The sequence below is a fragment of the Barbus barbus genome (genome assembly GCF_936440315.1).
Source record: "Barbus barbus genome assembly, chromosome: 10".
In the NCBI taxonomy this organism is placed as follows: domain Eukaryota; kingdom Metazoa; phylum Chordata; class Actinopteri; order Cypriniformes; family Cyprinidae; genus Barbus; species Barbus barbus.
The window spans coordinates 12603996-12620653 of NC_136738.1; the positions used below are offsets into that span (position 1 = coordinate 12603996).

Consider the following 16658-nt stretch of genomic DNA (forward strand, 5'->3'; position numbering starts at 1 on the left):
CAGACCTTTATTGTAACATTAAAGGGGTCATCGGATGCCCATTTTCCACAAGTTGATATGATTTTTTAGGGTCTTAATGAAAAGTCTATAACATACTTTGGTTACAATTTCTCAATGGTAGTGTAAAACAACACCCTTTTTACCTTGTCAAAAACAGCTCTATTCACTGCAACCCATTTCGGTGCATGTTCCTTTAAATGCTAATTAGTTCTGCTGACTTCGCCCCTCTCTTCTGTGGGGTGACGAGCCATTCTCATGAGACTGTAAACTTTAGCCACTTTTAACTGCATTTAGCCATGGAACTTGCTAACTAACACATTATTAGGAAAGGCCATTTGCAAAGATTCATTAAAAAACCCTATACTTATTTCTTCTGTAGGTGAAGCTGGATCACGAATGATTTGCGCAAAAAGAGACACATTTAGGTAGATCAGAGGGCATATTCCCTTAAAAAAGAACTGTAATCCATTGTGTCTTCAGTGGCTCAGATGTCGGGAGTAAATGAAGACTGCTATGTTCATTATTACATCCAACAACAAAACTCCTCAATCGCTTAGCAGACATTCTACTCCTGCATAGAAATAATGGTGGACTAATGACAGCTCACACAGGGAGGGTCTAAGGTAAGACACCAGGGTCAATCAACAATCGTGGGAGCGGCCTGGGTCTGCGTGACATCACACAGCCAAGAATCTGAGAATGGCCTGATCTGAGAAAGGGGTTATGATATTTAAAAAAAAAAACACACACACTTGGATGGATTTTTATCATTATAGGGTGGTTGTGAACACACACTGCCAACACACATTTCAGTTCAAACAACATGTAAAAGCGAATTTTGCATCCGATGACCGCTTTTAAAACCAAAATACACAAAGCTTTTTAACATTACACATATTTTACCTTAAATGCATTGAAAAAACTAAAATATATACACTTTGTTTTTCTTTGACACTACACAAAACTCTTTAAAGGCGTCATGAAATGAGAAATTAAATTTCCCTTTATCTTTTGACATACAACAGGTCAATGTTAGGGATGCAACAATACCATTTTTTCAGAACCGATCCTGAGTATCTGCCGATACCGATCCAATCCAATACAGAGCAGTTTTTTTTTTTAAATCAATGTAGAATTTCTCTACTTCTGTGTGTTGACCTGATCATCACTCTTTTGTGTGTTAAACAATCTACTTAATATAGACAACTTCATTTTAATGAAAAATGACAAATTAAAAAATATATAAAATTATATAAAAATATATAATTCAGCAGCAAATGTTTACTCGCACACAATAATTTTATAAAATCTAATCATTTAGTGAAACAACATTATTTAGCAGGGAACAAATAAAAGTTAATAAGTGTAGGATTAACCTGGTAAAATGTTACACATTGCTCTTTGTATTGTTGTAAAATACATTCATGAAAAACAAATAAATATATATATACTATAAAATTAAAAAAGTCATTTTTAATTTTAAATTTTTTTTCAGTTTTTTCAGTTTTGTCGGCGCCGATAGCTTAGTGGTTAGTGCGCACACATATAGCACAACTGTGCTCACAGCGACCGGAGTTCAATTCCCGTCTCGAGGTCCTTTGCTGATCCCACCCCCCTCTCTCCACCCAATGCTTTCCTGTCTGCTCTCAACTGTCCTATCTAATAAAAAAAAAAAGTTTAAAAGCCTAAAAAAAGACATCTCTTTTAAATGTAAACACAGTAAAGAAAGCAGCAACATATAATAGATAGGACCTTTCATTGTGCAGAAGTATTTTAATACGAAAGGCTTCAACACAGAGTGGCACAAATAGCTTATGCACATCCCGTCACAGCACAGTGCTCCGCAGTCTGCATAGAGAAGTTCAAAGCACAAAAGCACAGATATATTGATGAGTAGTTTATTAAATCTGTGCGATAGTTTATTGAGCGTTTTCTTTTAACAGTTTTAAATCTCGGTTATTGAGTGCTCTTGAAGAGAGTTTCATCGTCTTGACTGTCATAACCGAACGTGGCACGCAGTGGAGGATGACAGACAGCCGCAGTTGAAAGAAGAGTTCACATCAACTTGAATTTAACGACTTACATTCAGCCGTACTGCTGAGAGGTTTGCGATTGTAGCTCCGTGTAGCTTCGCTTTCTGCTGAATTTTACTATCACTCTGTGTTGTTTAAAGTAATAAAATATAACTTAATTCCCTCCATATTTCTGATATTATCTATCAAACTAATCTGACTAATTTGATCAGATTTAATCTAAAACCGCGAGTGCAACGCGTGTGCCATGCATTAGCATTCGTTAGTCGGTTAGTTTGTCATTCGCGTTTCCACTCGCGCCTATTATTGTTTTCTTTTTTCTCGCTCCGTTTCATCTCTCTCTCTCTCGCTCCGTTTGAACTCACGGGTTCATCAAACAACAGTGGTAAGTAAATCATTCCTCTATCACGGTGAATAATGGCTTCTCCTCTTGTTATTTGAACTTCATGTCTAGGGTTGTAACAATATACCAGTATGATGGTCTATCGCGGTTTGAACGAACACGGTTATCATACCGTAAACATTTGCATATCTACGGTTTTAAAAAAAAATTATGAAAAAAATATATATAATCTCACCCGCGCATATGCAATTTATTTCGGCTGCTTCACTCTGCTGAAATGACAGAGACAGAGATTGTATCTAATCTCCATCCCCCCGCCGAAAAAAGTTTATATTTGCAGTATGGGAATACTCTGGATATTAAAAAAAAAAACACGAACGTGGGGTTGTCCTTGAGGACGAATCCAATTTGCAAAAAATGTGGACGCAAAGTGGCTGCAAAAGCAGGCAATACATCCAACATGTTCGCTCATATTCACGGACATCATCCCTCCGTGCAGATAAAGGTATGTCGCATTTATAACATTTATAACAAGTTATAAATCACAATAGGGTGAGTTTAAAGGGAAAGAGAAGAACATAAAACAGACAAGATCAGTCATTAGAGTATTTAGTATTTTCTACACTTGATGAGGAGGATCAACTAATCCATTGCCACCCAATAATGTTTATGACAAAGCTGAAGATGTCAAATGCTCAAATTATGATAGTTTTAAATTAATTTCAAAGTCAGAGTATTTCTTATTCCTTCTTAAAGAAGCTGTTTGATTTAGTTTACCCATAAATGTTAATTAATGCATTAACTATCAAACGTACTAACATGTAGTTAAAGCTACCATTATTCATGCATGAATCCATATGATATCCATACAGTTGTAGTTAAGGATAGTTCATAATTAGTTAACTCCTTTAATAATCATTAGTATGTGATGAATTAAGTATTGATTTAGGCATTAGTACATGATTATTCATTTACCCTTATTGTAAAGTGTTACCAAAATATGTATGAACTTAATACAAGACCTAGACTATTTATTTAGCAAAATCCTTTAATTTGAATAAATATTAGGCCTACATGAAATATATTAAAAATTGTTGCTGCTCCCATTAAGCTCAGTGTGCTCTCTTTAAGCTCTTCCACATTGAACATCTATATAAATACTTGATAAACAGACTTTAAATATTAACTGATGGTTGTCACTTTAAGTTAAGTTAATCAATTTTCTATGGAATCAGTCGACTCAAATCTGCAGACTGGCTCTGATCTTTGGCAACTAGCATCAGATTCTCCAGACTGTAAATCGGTGGAAAATCGGGGTAAAAATCATGTAGTGTACACCAGTCTTAAGAGACTTTAGATAAGTTAACAACCATTTAAAAAGAGGTTTCATAATGAGGCTAGTTTCAGTATTCATCCCCATGAATTAAATGTTTTATTGGTTTGTTTTATTTGATTTTTGAATGTGTTACTTAGCTGAACGTGGACTAGTATAGATGTTGCAATGTGATTAAATGACACTTCATTATGAATATATAACGAATATATAACTGATTGACTTGAATGCCTTCTTGCTTGATTTTAGTGTTCTGCTTTTTTGTGATTGAATTTGTACCTTCAAAAAATATATATTTTTGCAATTATTCTTTTAAAGAATTTTTAATAAAACATGATGTGAGCTTAATGGGGGACAGGGGTGTGCTTAAAGGGTACAAAAATGTACCCATTAAGCACAGCCAGACAATTTAATGATGTATATCTTAATTGAAATGCTTTTGTCATTTAAAATAAAATTTAATATTTTTGTGTAAGAGATTAGTATTTTAACATAACTTTTTGTACTGAAACCAATATCTTGTGCACTATAAATGTCTCAATGTAGATTTTGGTGAGCTTAATAGGTACATTTACCCTACGGCTCAAGAGCCTCGGTTTCCGAACAGACTGTGGAATATCAGTTAGTCAAGCAAAACGCACGCAACCCATAGCAATGCCTCAGATTGACATATGTAAAAATAAACAGGAATTGCCCCCCTCCCCATTGAGCCATTTTTGACAGTCATGGTAGCACGGCCTCATGTTGTTTCCACCAGAGCGGCAATTTTTTTTCATCACTAATTGATGGATGTCTAAAATATAAAAATAAGGAAAAGCCTAAAACAGGCCTGAGGATCAGTCTGAACTATGATGCTGCCATCCGTAGTAAAGCAAGAAGACGACGCATCACATGCCAGCTGTTGTGAACTCACTCAGGAAAGTTGGGCAATGCGGCAGATCAGAGGTAAAAAAAACGATATAAATACTGTTCAGTTTCTTGCACAGACCGATCGTTTCGTGTCTTTAGACCTCAATATATCTTCACGAGCCGCAGAGTTTAATTTGGTTTTGTCTGTGTATGTTTTTTTTTTCTCTCAAAGCCGTGAGTCCCATTGACATTAAATGACTGACAGACTGCAACGGTTTGAGTTGAAAATCTTTGTTTGTGTTCTACTGAAGAAAAAGTCACCTACATCTGGGATGCCCTTGGGGTAAGCAGATAAACATCAAATTTTCATTTTTGGGTAAACTATCCCTTTAAGTTAGCTGTCTATGAACTTCAGGAAGTGTGTTTAACAACCAAAGAATAGGCCTAATATACAACAGAAATACTGTACAGAGGATGCCTTCCTATCAACTAGCTCACATCAACAACTCACAGGTGTCCCATTAGAAGAAAAGTAAAGTCTTTTCTTGTACACATTACATTCAAAGAGGTTTAATATAAGTACCTTTAGTGGATGGGGTCTTGATAAATTCTCCTGATTCTTAAGTCACCCCCACACCATGACTGACAAGATCTGTGCAAGGAAGATGAAAAACAGTTTAACACTAGGCTACTTTAAAAATGAATGTCTTAACATAGATTTTTGAAAATGTACCATGTAGCTCCATGGTATTCCTTTAAGTATATTGGCGCATCATGTAAAATGATAATTGTATCTATATCGTACAGTAGGCTATATCACACAAACACTCAAGACTTATACTATCACTGTACCACAGTAACGTAAAATTGCTTTAAAAAAAGCTAACTAAATATAAAGTGTTAAACACAGTAGTACTGAAGCGACCTGTATGTCCCCGAATACGTTGCCTTTGCAAATCAATGCATTTTTATTAAACAACGAATTACTTTGTGCGACGATTGAAACATTGCAAGTAAAATGTATCAAGTTCCAAGTGTTTCTGAACGTTCACTTTTTAAAAACGCTCTTCACATTACCTGTAAATCCGTGATGTTATATCCTATCCTTTTGTCAACGAGAGCGTGAAATACATTTGTACTTGAATAAACGTTTAAGGAAGTTACCAAATCTGCTTTCCCAACGTCATTACTGGAAAACACGTGCTTCAAATTCACTTGACAGCAGGGTTGCCAGGTTTTCACAGCAAAACCCGCCCAATCGCTACTCGAAACTAGCCCAAAACTAGCACAGTTTCTTTTCGGGGGGGGGGGGGTAAAGTCGCATTCCAGGGGCTAAATATCACGTTATTGAGGTCGCTTCAACCCGAGGACATGAAAAACATCCAGCGGAAACAGTTTTAAAATAGCCCAACTCCAGGGGGAATCTGTGAACTTGGCAACAATGCGTGACAGGCAGGAACGGGGATGGGTATAAACGGAGGTCGGAACCAGCTGCAAATGGGTGAGCCAGCCGCAAGTGGGTGGGACATAAGCTGCAAGTGGGCTGTACAAACCAACAGAAGATTTTGATTGGGTTGTTTAATGTCATGTGGGTTGTAGTATCGGTTCATGCCCCTGGTGACAGTAGTGGGCGACTTTTATTGTGGTCCGTCAAAAAAAACAAAGACGACGACTTTCAGCGTCATGGTAGATAAGTGGAAAAGGTATGCGTGTTGTACAATTTTTTTTGTTTTGTAAAAAGAATTATAAAATCCATTTATTGGTGGCATTTGTACAACGTTTTCATGGTACCACACACAGCTTACAGCCTGACAATATATTTTTTCTACAAACTACAATTAGCTCTGCAGGTTATGGATACCAAAGACCATAAGCAGGTAATGTAATTGCATGGCAATATATATTTTTTTTACGTTTTGGACTGCACTTATTTATAAAGTGTAAATGTCTTAAACGTTTATAAATAGATTTAGGATAGTTTTCTAAAGAATAAGGAAGAATAAAGAATACATCTTCAAAAGTATTAGAACACATCTCCTAAAACCTCCTAATCCACAATGTAATATAATTAAAACATGGTTTATGATTATTATTAGTATTATATATATATATATATATATATATATAATGCATATATTATTGTTTTATAATATAAGGCACACCTGTGCAATAATCATGGTCTAATCAGTATCTTGATATGCCACACCTGTGAGGTGGATGGATTATCTCGTCAAAGTGTTCACTAACACAGATTTAGACAGATTTGTGAACAATATTTGAGAGAAATAGGCCTTTTGTGTACATAGAAAAAGTCTTAGATCTTTGAGTTCAGCTCATGAAAAATCGGGGCAAAAGAAGTGCTGCGTTTATAATTTTGGTCAGTGCAATTGATGGGTTGTTTTTTGTGATACCCTCAACAGATGAACATTTAGAGACTGAAATGCTAGGGGCAAGGTTGCAACTGGTGCAAAACAACATCACAATCTCCTGGGAAAGCACAAGAGAGGGGTTACATTGACCTTCAAGATAAGGTTGGAAACTGTTTTCGTTTGATCATCCAGGTGCAGAATTCTGGCACAAAACACACTTATTGCGAAACCTCAGAGATATTGCTGAGTAATGGTTCATCTTTTTGTAATTGACACAAGTGCACCCAACTGGGAGAGGGATCGAGCCTGATCAACTTGCTTTCTCTCTCACTTGGGGGGTTGTTCTTAACCCACACCTAATTTTGAAGTATAAAACATGGGGTTTCTTTCAGTTTAAGTGGAAGCTCAGCCGTGGGTTAAGTATACGTCGCCCGGCATTCTCAAAAAGTCTTCCTGTGACTGAAACGAGCTCCCCAGTCCACCGAAGAGTGAAGATGACAGCACAGTTCTGAGGCTGTATATTGGTTATAATATTTTGCTTGGGGTTTTAGTTTTAGTGTATGCTTAAGTTAGTGTATTATTCATTCACGAATATTATCTTTTATTCATTTATTCATGATCATTCTTATATTATGCACTGGTTTTATGATTAACTTTCTTGAATGTGTTTATGATTTGATTATCTTCATTTTATGCATTTACTTATAATCAGTATCAGTGTTATTGATATCAGCTGTGTACCAACAATAAACAGTTGTAATTGCTTGATTAGTATGGTGTACGGACCTTTTATTGGCACCTTCTCTCGCCGAATTAGCACCTCACTGGTCTCACATTAGTTTTGAAAACCAAAACAGAAACCATACTAAAACAGTAATTAAGGAACGCCATGCAGTTCAAAATGTGAATTTTAACATGCACACAATGCGTCAAATACATGTTTATTACACGTTGTTTTCGCATAAAACACTGGTCTCAAGCTCAATTCCTGGAGGGCCATAGCTCTGCACAGTTTAGCTCCAACCCTAATCAAACACACCTGATCCAGCTAATCAAGGTCTTCAAGATCACTAGAAACTTCCAAGCAGGTGTGATTTGGAGCTGGTTGGAGCTAAACTGTGCAGAGCTGCGGCCCTCCAGGAATTGGAGTTTGAGACCAATGTTGTAAAAGATAGACGCGGAAATGCAGATATTGAATATGGCGTGCAATCATACCATGGCGGGTATAACTGCCAAAACTATAGTAACACCAGACGCATCTTACACAAGGCTGTTTTACTGTAAAGCACATTCATGCCAGAGATCTTTTATTTACTATTCAGCCAACCAAAACCCACCCAGATCAGCAGATTACTTTCTTTTTTCTGGTGGACCAAACACCAGCTACAGTTCAGCCAAATAGATATAATTTGCTTTTTGTTTCTTTTGGTTGGCCAGTTTCCAGCCAGAGCTAAACCAAATGTTTGATACTAGACTGTGAAAAAACCCAAAAAACCCCAAGAATTAAGCCAGAAGTGCCGAACATAAGCCAGACTCAGGCCAAACTCTGTTGCTATCTGGGTAAGCATCCAATTGACCGAGTGACCGACCAGTCGGCTACAATCAACCTACCAGTGACACTGGCCAGCGCTTGCTCTTTTACTGCAAATAAATGACTTCTGCTTCACTGGGTAGGACATCACTAGCCTCCTCAAGGTCGACCAAGTTTGTTTACTTTTCTTTCCTAAGTCCAGACCATTCATTGAATGATAATTCAATGTGGGTGGAAATTCGATTGCACTACTTGATGTGATGACACATGGACCGTGAAAAGAACACACTTTCTCACAGAGTGATAAATACCTCGCAGAGCAAAGAGGAAACTGACAACACACCGACAGAGAAGAGCAGGTTACTTCTGATATGAAACAAGATCTCAGGACCCTCAGCTTTTAAATTGAGTAATTTTTAAAGAAATTCAAACAATAAATACTGTTTTGTGGTTAAGGCTAGGAGCTGCGGCTACTGGGCATCCTCATTTACATATTTTCTGAGCCAACAATATAACGTGAAACCTATAAAAATAGTAAAAAATAAATAAATACATAGCGCCATAGTTTCATCACTTTAGAGTGTCACAGTGACCGTCTTTTTGCAGTAAAGGACCCGTCATAATCTAATGAGTGTGAAGATGACCTGAAGGGACTCTTGGTTAGCTGCATTGAAAACAGATGAGCTCCCATTCGGGGCGAAGTTCACTGGATTTTCTCCACAGAATGATTAGAGCATACGTTTTAACATTTTAATATATAATATTTTATTATTCAACACTCAGTATTTAAGCGCTGCAAGCCATGCATACAAGCGCCGGACATGACAGATTTTCTGGTACCAAAACAAGTACTTTTAAATACCTCAGCTTATTGCCGTTACCGTGCCAGCCAACAACAGCACAGCTTAACCCTTTGCACATATTTATATTTAGAAAAAGTTTAAATAGTAAGCAGGGACGGACTGGGAGTAAAAAAAATGGCCCTGGATTTTCTCCCAAATAGGCCCACCGCAACTACAGTACAAACAGTCGCTATATCTCACAATATTGCAGCAATCCTGTCGCATTTATGGCAAATAAAATCTCAAAACCCACGGTGACCCTGCTGACAAAAACAATAGAAACAAAAATCACAAAAATTCTAATGATTTCCACTACAAATAACATTACAACCCAGGTAGCTAAAAGGATCCGGCCCGATAACGGCCCAAATCCGGCAAGCCGGAAGAAATAACTCGGCCCGGATGCGGTTGCCGGACTCTTGTGAACGACACATCAGAATCGGCCCGAGTACGCTGGCCCGAGTCCAGCTGCCGAAACTGAGCCGACACTGCTGGCATCGGGCCACAATCACGCCAGCATAGATGATATAATTAGCCGGTACTGGCCCGAGTCTGGATTCCAAATGGAAATGTATATTAAATACAAACCAAGATTTATTTAGTAACAAATTTTACCAAAACAATATTAGCTTGTTTGCTATATAGCCTACATGGATAAGAACTGTTCATGTAATTAATTGGTTCTCTAAAAACTACAAAAATTTTTTTATTAAAGACTTCCTACAGTCTTTAACAATGTTGTTTCCACAAATATCCCACACACACACACACACACACACACACACTTCCCTCCTCAATACCCCCAGTAAGAATGACACCATACAAATGTAAAAAAAAAAAAATATGAGAATTGATTTGAATTTATTATTGAAAAACTGACAACAAATGCATAAAAACACTAAGAACTCCCAGGACCTCAAGTTTATCCTAAAAGAGGGACAGAAAAAAAAGGAAAGAGGGATAAAGAGGGGCCACATAGTCAGATCTCAGTGATCTCAATGGTTAATTTGAAGTGAAGTGAATTGACATTCAGCCAAGTATGGTGACCCATACTCGGAATTCGTGCTCTGCATTTAACCCATCCAACGTGCACACACACAGCAGTGAACACGCACACACCGTGAACATAGACCCGGAGCAGTGGGCAGCCATTTTATGCTGCAGCGCCCGGGGAGCAGTTGGGGGTTCGGTGCTTTGCTCAAGGGCACCTCAGTCGTAGTATTGAGGGTGGAGAGAGCGCTGGACATTCACTCTCCCCACCTACAATTCCTGCCAGCCGGAGACTCGAACCCGCAACCTTTGGATTACAAGTCCAGCTTTAACCATTAGGCCACGACTTCCCCAGATTTGGAGCATACCTTAAGAATAACTTTGTTGTAGGACCTGCTCTCTGCTTCCAGGCCACCTATTTATAAACGTCTCAGTTTCTCCATCCAGCACACTGCAGAAAAATAAATAAGTGTGTGTATTTTTTTTATTCATATATATATATATATACACACACACACACACACATAGTGTTGGGGGTAACACATTACAAGTAACGCGAGTTACGTAATATTACTTTTTTCAGGTAACTAGTAAAGTAACACATTACTTTTTAAATTTACAAGAAAATATCCGAGTTACTTTTTTAAAAAAAAGTAACGCCAGTTACTTCCCCCCCCCCCCCCCCCATTTATTGACTGACAGTGCGCGGTGCGAACATGCGGTTACTGTTGTTCTAGACTAAATGTGAATGTGCCTTAATTCATCCCACTCGCAAAAAACTGTTAGAGAAGCAGACTCAGACAGATGGTTAGAATACAACAGGTGAGCTTTAGTGCAATCGGTGGAGTCAGCGGTTAGCTGATGGAGGTGAGTAACAAGTTCAATGAACAGGTATAACGATGAGGGTGATAATGGAATATCCTTTGCTTTCACAGGAACTCGTGGATAGGGGAGATGGAGCACACACCTCACAATCCCGGACAGGGGAGACACACTCGTGGAGATCCTTGGAGACACAGACGATGGAGTAGAGCTGGGAAGACCACGCTGGAGATGAGACAAGAGGTAAGTAATAGATCAATGTTAGTAGCATCAGTCCACTTCAAAAGGAAACGAGATCAGACAGTGAGCTGGTGTGAGGTGTGTGCTTTTATGTGCAGGCTGATGAGGGAGCTGATGAAGTGCAGGTGTGTGCAATTAATACTTAGGTAATGAGCCTGTCTAATCTGTGACAAAAACAGATTTATTCATCAAAATGAATTAAAGGTGCCATAGAATGAAAAACTGTCTTTACCCTGGCATATTTAAATAATAACAGTTCTGTACATGGAAATGACATACAGTGAGCCTCAAACACCATAGTTTCCTCCTTCATATGTAAATCTCGCCCCCAACATTTGCATAAACCCGTCCTTGTTCTAAGCCGGCCGAACCATCAGAAGCTCTGCAGGTATTGTAAATAAACAAGCGCGGACAACAGCGAAAATAACAAAATAAATTTTATGTTCCAGGCAGTGCAGGGGGTGTGAAGTGCAGGGATGGGTTGGTGTCTGTATTCAGAAAGGCACAGAAAGCAAATAACGCGAGCCACTAAAGGGACATGGTTAGCTCCTTGCTAGCGGTAGCCTGTGACAGTACATAAGATTTCACTCTCAGTAAAGAGAGATGAGGATGATGGCGAATGACTTACAGATCCTGAGCACCACTGACAAGCATCTGATCTTGTGAAATGTGTGGTAAGAACTGTTGCTCCATAATGTAAACATAGTTTGTGTGATCGCGTCTCTTGAAAGTTAAACTATAACGCGATCCAGTTCAAAAGCAGTTTCAATGCCTCGCATATTAATAACGGCTCCCTTATGCCCGCGTTTTATATACAGTATAATTACCCGACGATATAACTGCGAGAGAAAGTATTTAAATATATATTTTCCTCCCTGTGCTTCCTTCTTGCTGATGAGCCGTACTGTGAGGGGGCGCAGGAAGATGGCGCCGAAGACACACGTGTTGTAAGTTTCTCTATATAGGCTTTGGCCATTACTCCTTCAAAATGTTGTTTTAAACGGATTACCTAGTTTTTTTTTAAGTGCTTGAATCGTTGGAACGCTTGAACACTTTACTTGATATCCTAAAAAGAGAAAAATCAGAAGCAAATCAGTGAAAGTTAACCGCAATTAACATCGCAAAATTGAGTGGTGCAAATGAAAAAAGCAAGAAAGGTATCCAGAAATTGGATCACTCGTATCCTGCGGAATCTAACAAGCCAAAAAGTCTAAGTGGCAAAAAGCATCTTTCAAAAGAACTGGATTTTAGCTCTGAATCTTTTCCACCTCTCCTCGCCGGAACACCGACAAATAGCCCAGCGTCCAAAAAACCAAAAGCTGATCTCTCGTTACACGAGCTTCAAGAGAACATTATCACAGCCCTTAACAAAAGAGCGGACTCCCTTGAAGAAATGATAAAAACGAATTCAAACACCATTGAAGAGCTGAAATCGTCACTACTTTTTGTCAACGCAGAAATTGTGGACCTGAAGAAGTGTAAAGGCGAACTAACAGCTAAAGTTTCCGAACAAGCAACAACGATATCTCAGTTGGAAAACAGAATCGTGGAAGCTGAGCGCTACAAACAGCGGTGGTGCCTACGACTATACGGAGTTCCAGAAACGGAAACTGAAAATGTCAAGATCAAAGTGACAGAGATCTGCAAAGGAGTGGTACCTGAGCTTGCGGAAAAAATGAGCGAGGCGGTGGATGTTGCTCATAGATTGGGCAGGCCGGTGTCTGGTCGCGCGAGGGCCATTATCATCCTCTTTGCACTGCGCTGGGTGAGAGACTTCATCTGGAAGAGTGCGAAAAACAGCGAATACCTGAAAGAACGCAAAATACGCTTCGGAGAAGACCTGACAAAAGAAGAAAAAGGATCCCGTGCTCTACTCTGGCCTTATGTACAAAAAGCACGCAACGAAGGAAAAAAGGCTTACTTCATCGGCTCTAAAGCATACGTTGCCGGTAAAGAAATCGTTCCAGAAAAAATGGATACTTCCTGATTCTTGCTAGTGTTTGAGTAAAATCAAGGATGATTCTACTGAAAATAAGCACTTCTATATTTGATACGTTTACAATCATTTAATGGCTGTTTGCCTATATGTTCAAAATTTAGAAGGAGAAAAGCTAAGCTTTCTTGTTCTTTTTTGACTCTTTTTATTTGTTTTTTTGACGTTTGATGACTTTGAAATTATGTTCCATTAATGCCAGAGGTTTGAGGAACTTGGTCAAAAGAAAAGCTTTTTTTCTTTTTTGCAAAGAATGCAAAAGCGACTTAATTTTCATTCAAGAGTCTCATTCGTGCCCTGAGGATTTTAAATTTTGGAAAAACCAATGGGGACGTGAGATGTGGTTAGCTCACGGGTCAAGTCACTCCGGTGGAGTTGCAATTTTGTCACATACTTTCCCTGGAAAATGTGTATGGAGCAAGGGTGACTCTAAAGGTCATTGGATAATGCTACTGATTGATATAAATGATTGTAAATTCATTATTGTTAATGTTTATGGGTACTGTTCAAAAGATGCAAACACTTTGTTATTAGGTGAAATTGAAGACTGTGTTAATTCTGCCATGAGTAATAACCCTAATGCTAAATTAATAATTGGTGGTGATTTTAATTTGGTCATGAATGGTTCAATGGATAGATTTCCTCCTAGAGCAAACAGTGAATCCAGTGATCTTTTACGTTTAAGTTACAGCCTTGACTTGATTGATATCTGGAGGGTAAAAAACCCCTCAACTAAACAGTTTACTTGGAGCAACAAAACTTTCTCATTACAGTCGCGTATTGACCTTTGGTTGGTTTCCTCAGACTTAGAACCTTTTATTTTAGAAACATCTATATTGCCTGCTGCTTTAACTGACCATAAAATTATAAGCCTTAAAATTGCATTGTCTGGGCGTAAGGATCCTAGAATTAGTGGAGGATACTGGAAACTCAATAATTCATTGCTAAATTTTGAAGACTTGAAATCCATTATAGAAAGACTTATCCAAAATCACTGGAACTCTGCAATTAATTATGGTGAATTTGGTAAACAATGGGAACATTTGAAATTTGAAATAGGGTGTGCTGTTAGGACCTATGGTAAAAAAAAATAGCTATTAAAAGAAGGGCAGACTTAATTGAAATTTCAGCTGAAATTAATAATTTAATGGAGAGAGACACTTTACTGTTGAGGATCAGGCCACTTTGAATAAACTTAAAAATAAACTTAACAAAATATATGAAGAAAAAGCCAAGGGGGCCTTTATTAGATCGAGAAAGAAGTGGTTAGAGATGGGAGAAAAAAAATAGTAAATATTTCTTTAATCTTGAAAAAAGAAGGGTGGAGGTAAATGCGATTAGGAAAATGAAAATTGATGGTGCTGTCTGTGAGGATACAACTCTTATCTCATCCCATATAACAAAATTTTTTGGTAAATTGTATGAAAAGGATGTTAATGTTATTGACCCTTTTCCTACTCTAAATTCTGTTACTTCAATAAAAACTGTTAGTAATGATTTTAATTCTATATGTTAAAAAAATATATCATTGGAAGAAGTTAAAGAAGGGATTAATAACTTGAAAAATAACAAATCTCCAGGGAGTGATGGGTTAACTTCAGAGCTATATAAAACTTTTTGTGACCCTTTATCTAAATTTTTATTGGCAGTGTATGAAGAATCATTTGTCAATGGATGCCTACCTCCATCAATGAGAGAGGGTGTTATTACTCTAGTACCAAAATCCCATAAAGACACTCTTTTGATTGATAACTGGCGCCCAATCACATTATTAAATAACGACTATAAAATTTTGGCATCTGTTCTGGCAAAACGACTAAAATATGGCCTGGATGATTTGATTGATGAGTGCCAGTCAGGATTTATGAAGGGACGTCACATTTCAAACAATGTAAGGTTAGTTCTTGATCTGATTGATTATCGTGATTTGGTTTTGGACCCTGCTATAATTATGTTTTTAGACTTCCAAAAAGCCTTTGATACAGTTAGCCATAATTTCATTTTTAGTGTATTACAATTCTTTGACTTTAATAATTATTTTATCCATGCAGTGAGAACATTATATGTAAGAGGAAGTAGTTGTGTTAAACTTTGCTCTGGAACAACACCTAAATTTCCTATTCACAGAGGAATAAGACAGGGTTGCCCTATCTCGCCCTTTCTTTTTTTGATAGTTACTCAGGTTTTAAATGTAATGATCAACCAGAATAATATGATTAAAGGTATTAGAATTCATGATAAAGAAATAAAAATCTCCCAATTTGCAGACGACACCACAATTTTCCTAAAAGATCAATCGGAAGTTCCTAAAGCATTGGAGACCATTCAAGAATTTTCTGAGGTCTCTGGCCTCTCTCTCAACATTTCAAAGTGTGAAATATTGTCTTTAAAAAAATATTGATAAAACAGCGATCTGTGGAATTCAAATTAAAGATGTAATTAATTATTTGGGAGTAAAAGTATCCTTGAATTCAAATATGGTTATAACAGAAATTAATTTAAACCCTATTAAAGATGTAATTAAAAAGAAATTCAATTCTTGGTTGGCAAGAGATTTATCTCATACTGGTCGTGTTTTATTATCAAAGGCAGAGGGTCTATCAAGAGTTTCTTATCTCTTTTCTGTAATGGATTGTCCCAAGTCATTATGTTCCTTATTAGATAAATTATTATATAATTTCATATGGAAAAATAAATCACACAAAATTAAAAAGGAGGTTCTAAGAAATAGGATTAGTGATGGAGGTCTTGGAGTGGTTGACTTTACCCTATTTAACCATGTGTTAAAAGTAAATTGGTTAAAAAGATTTGTTAAAAAAACAGACTCTATATGGAATATATTTCCTGTTACGGGGTTGACGAGACGTGAGACGTGCGGATCCATTCGCAAGGCTTTATTATAAAACATGGTCAAGACAGGCAGGGTCAGGAGACAGCAAACAGGTATGGCAGAGGCAAGACAGAGCAATCCGTGCAACAAGCGAGGGTCGACGATCGGCGTACAATATCCAGACAGGGCAAGGCAGAGAGATAATCCAATAAACACGGGCAGGGTCAGACACGGCAAGATAAACAAGGCAAGACTCGGAAAACTAGGACTAGAAAACGCTTCGTAAGGTAGACGGTCTAACAATACTCGGCGGTGAGCAAGAGCAAGTCCCAGGCTTAAATAGAGTGATGGTGATTGTGAAATGGTGATCAGGTGTGGGCGAAATAGTGAACAGCTGTGCAAGTCGTCAGTGCAATGGATTGTGGGAAATTGAGTCCAGTGTGCTGTGTAGTGTGAAAAGTCCATGTGGTGAACGGGTGACCT

At 37.8% G+C, this 16658-nt stretch overlaps 1 protein-coding gene and 1 long non-coding RNA gene across 2 annotated transcripts in view; one reads left to right on the forward strand and one right to left on the reverse strand.

The window, feature by feature from the left end:
• LOC306876454 (uncharacterized protein) overlaps positions 1-5771 on the reverse strand; it is a 77547-nt gene extending 71776 nt beyond the window's left edge. The window contains exons 1-2 of the mRNA XM_079427624.1: positions 5636-5771; positions 5142-5210 (exon numbers count right to left, since the gene is read on the reverse strand). The gene's annotated coding sequence lies outside the window, so the exon portion shown is untranslated. The remainder of the gene's footprint in view (positions 1-5141; positions 5211-5635) is intronic.
• A 419-nt stretch (positions 5772-6190) lies between these two features.
• LOC306875785 overlaps positions 6191-16658 on the forward strand; it is a 62839-nt gene continuing 52371 nt past the window's right edge. Inside the window, exons 1-3 of the long non-coding RNA XR_013784769.1 lie at positions 6191-6435; positions 6979-7089; positions 11226-11355. This is a non-coding gene — a long non-coding RNA (uncharacterized lncRNA). The remainder of the gene's footprint in view (positions 6436-6978; positions 7090-11225; positions 11356-16658) is intronic.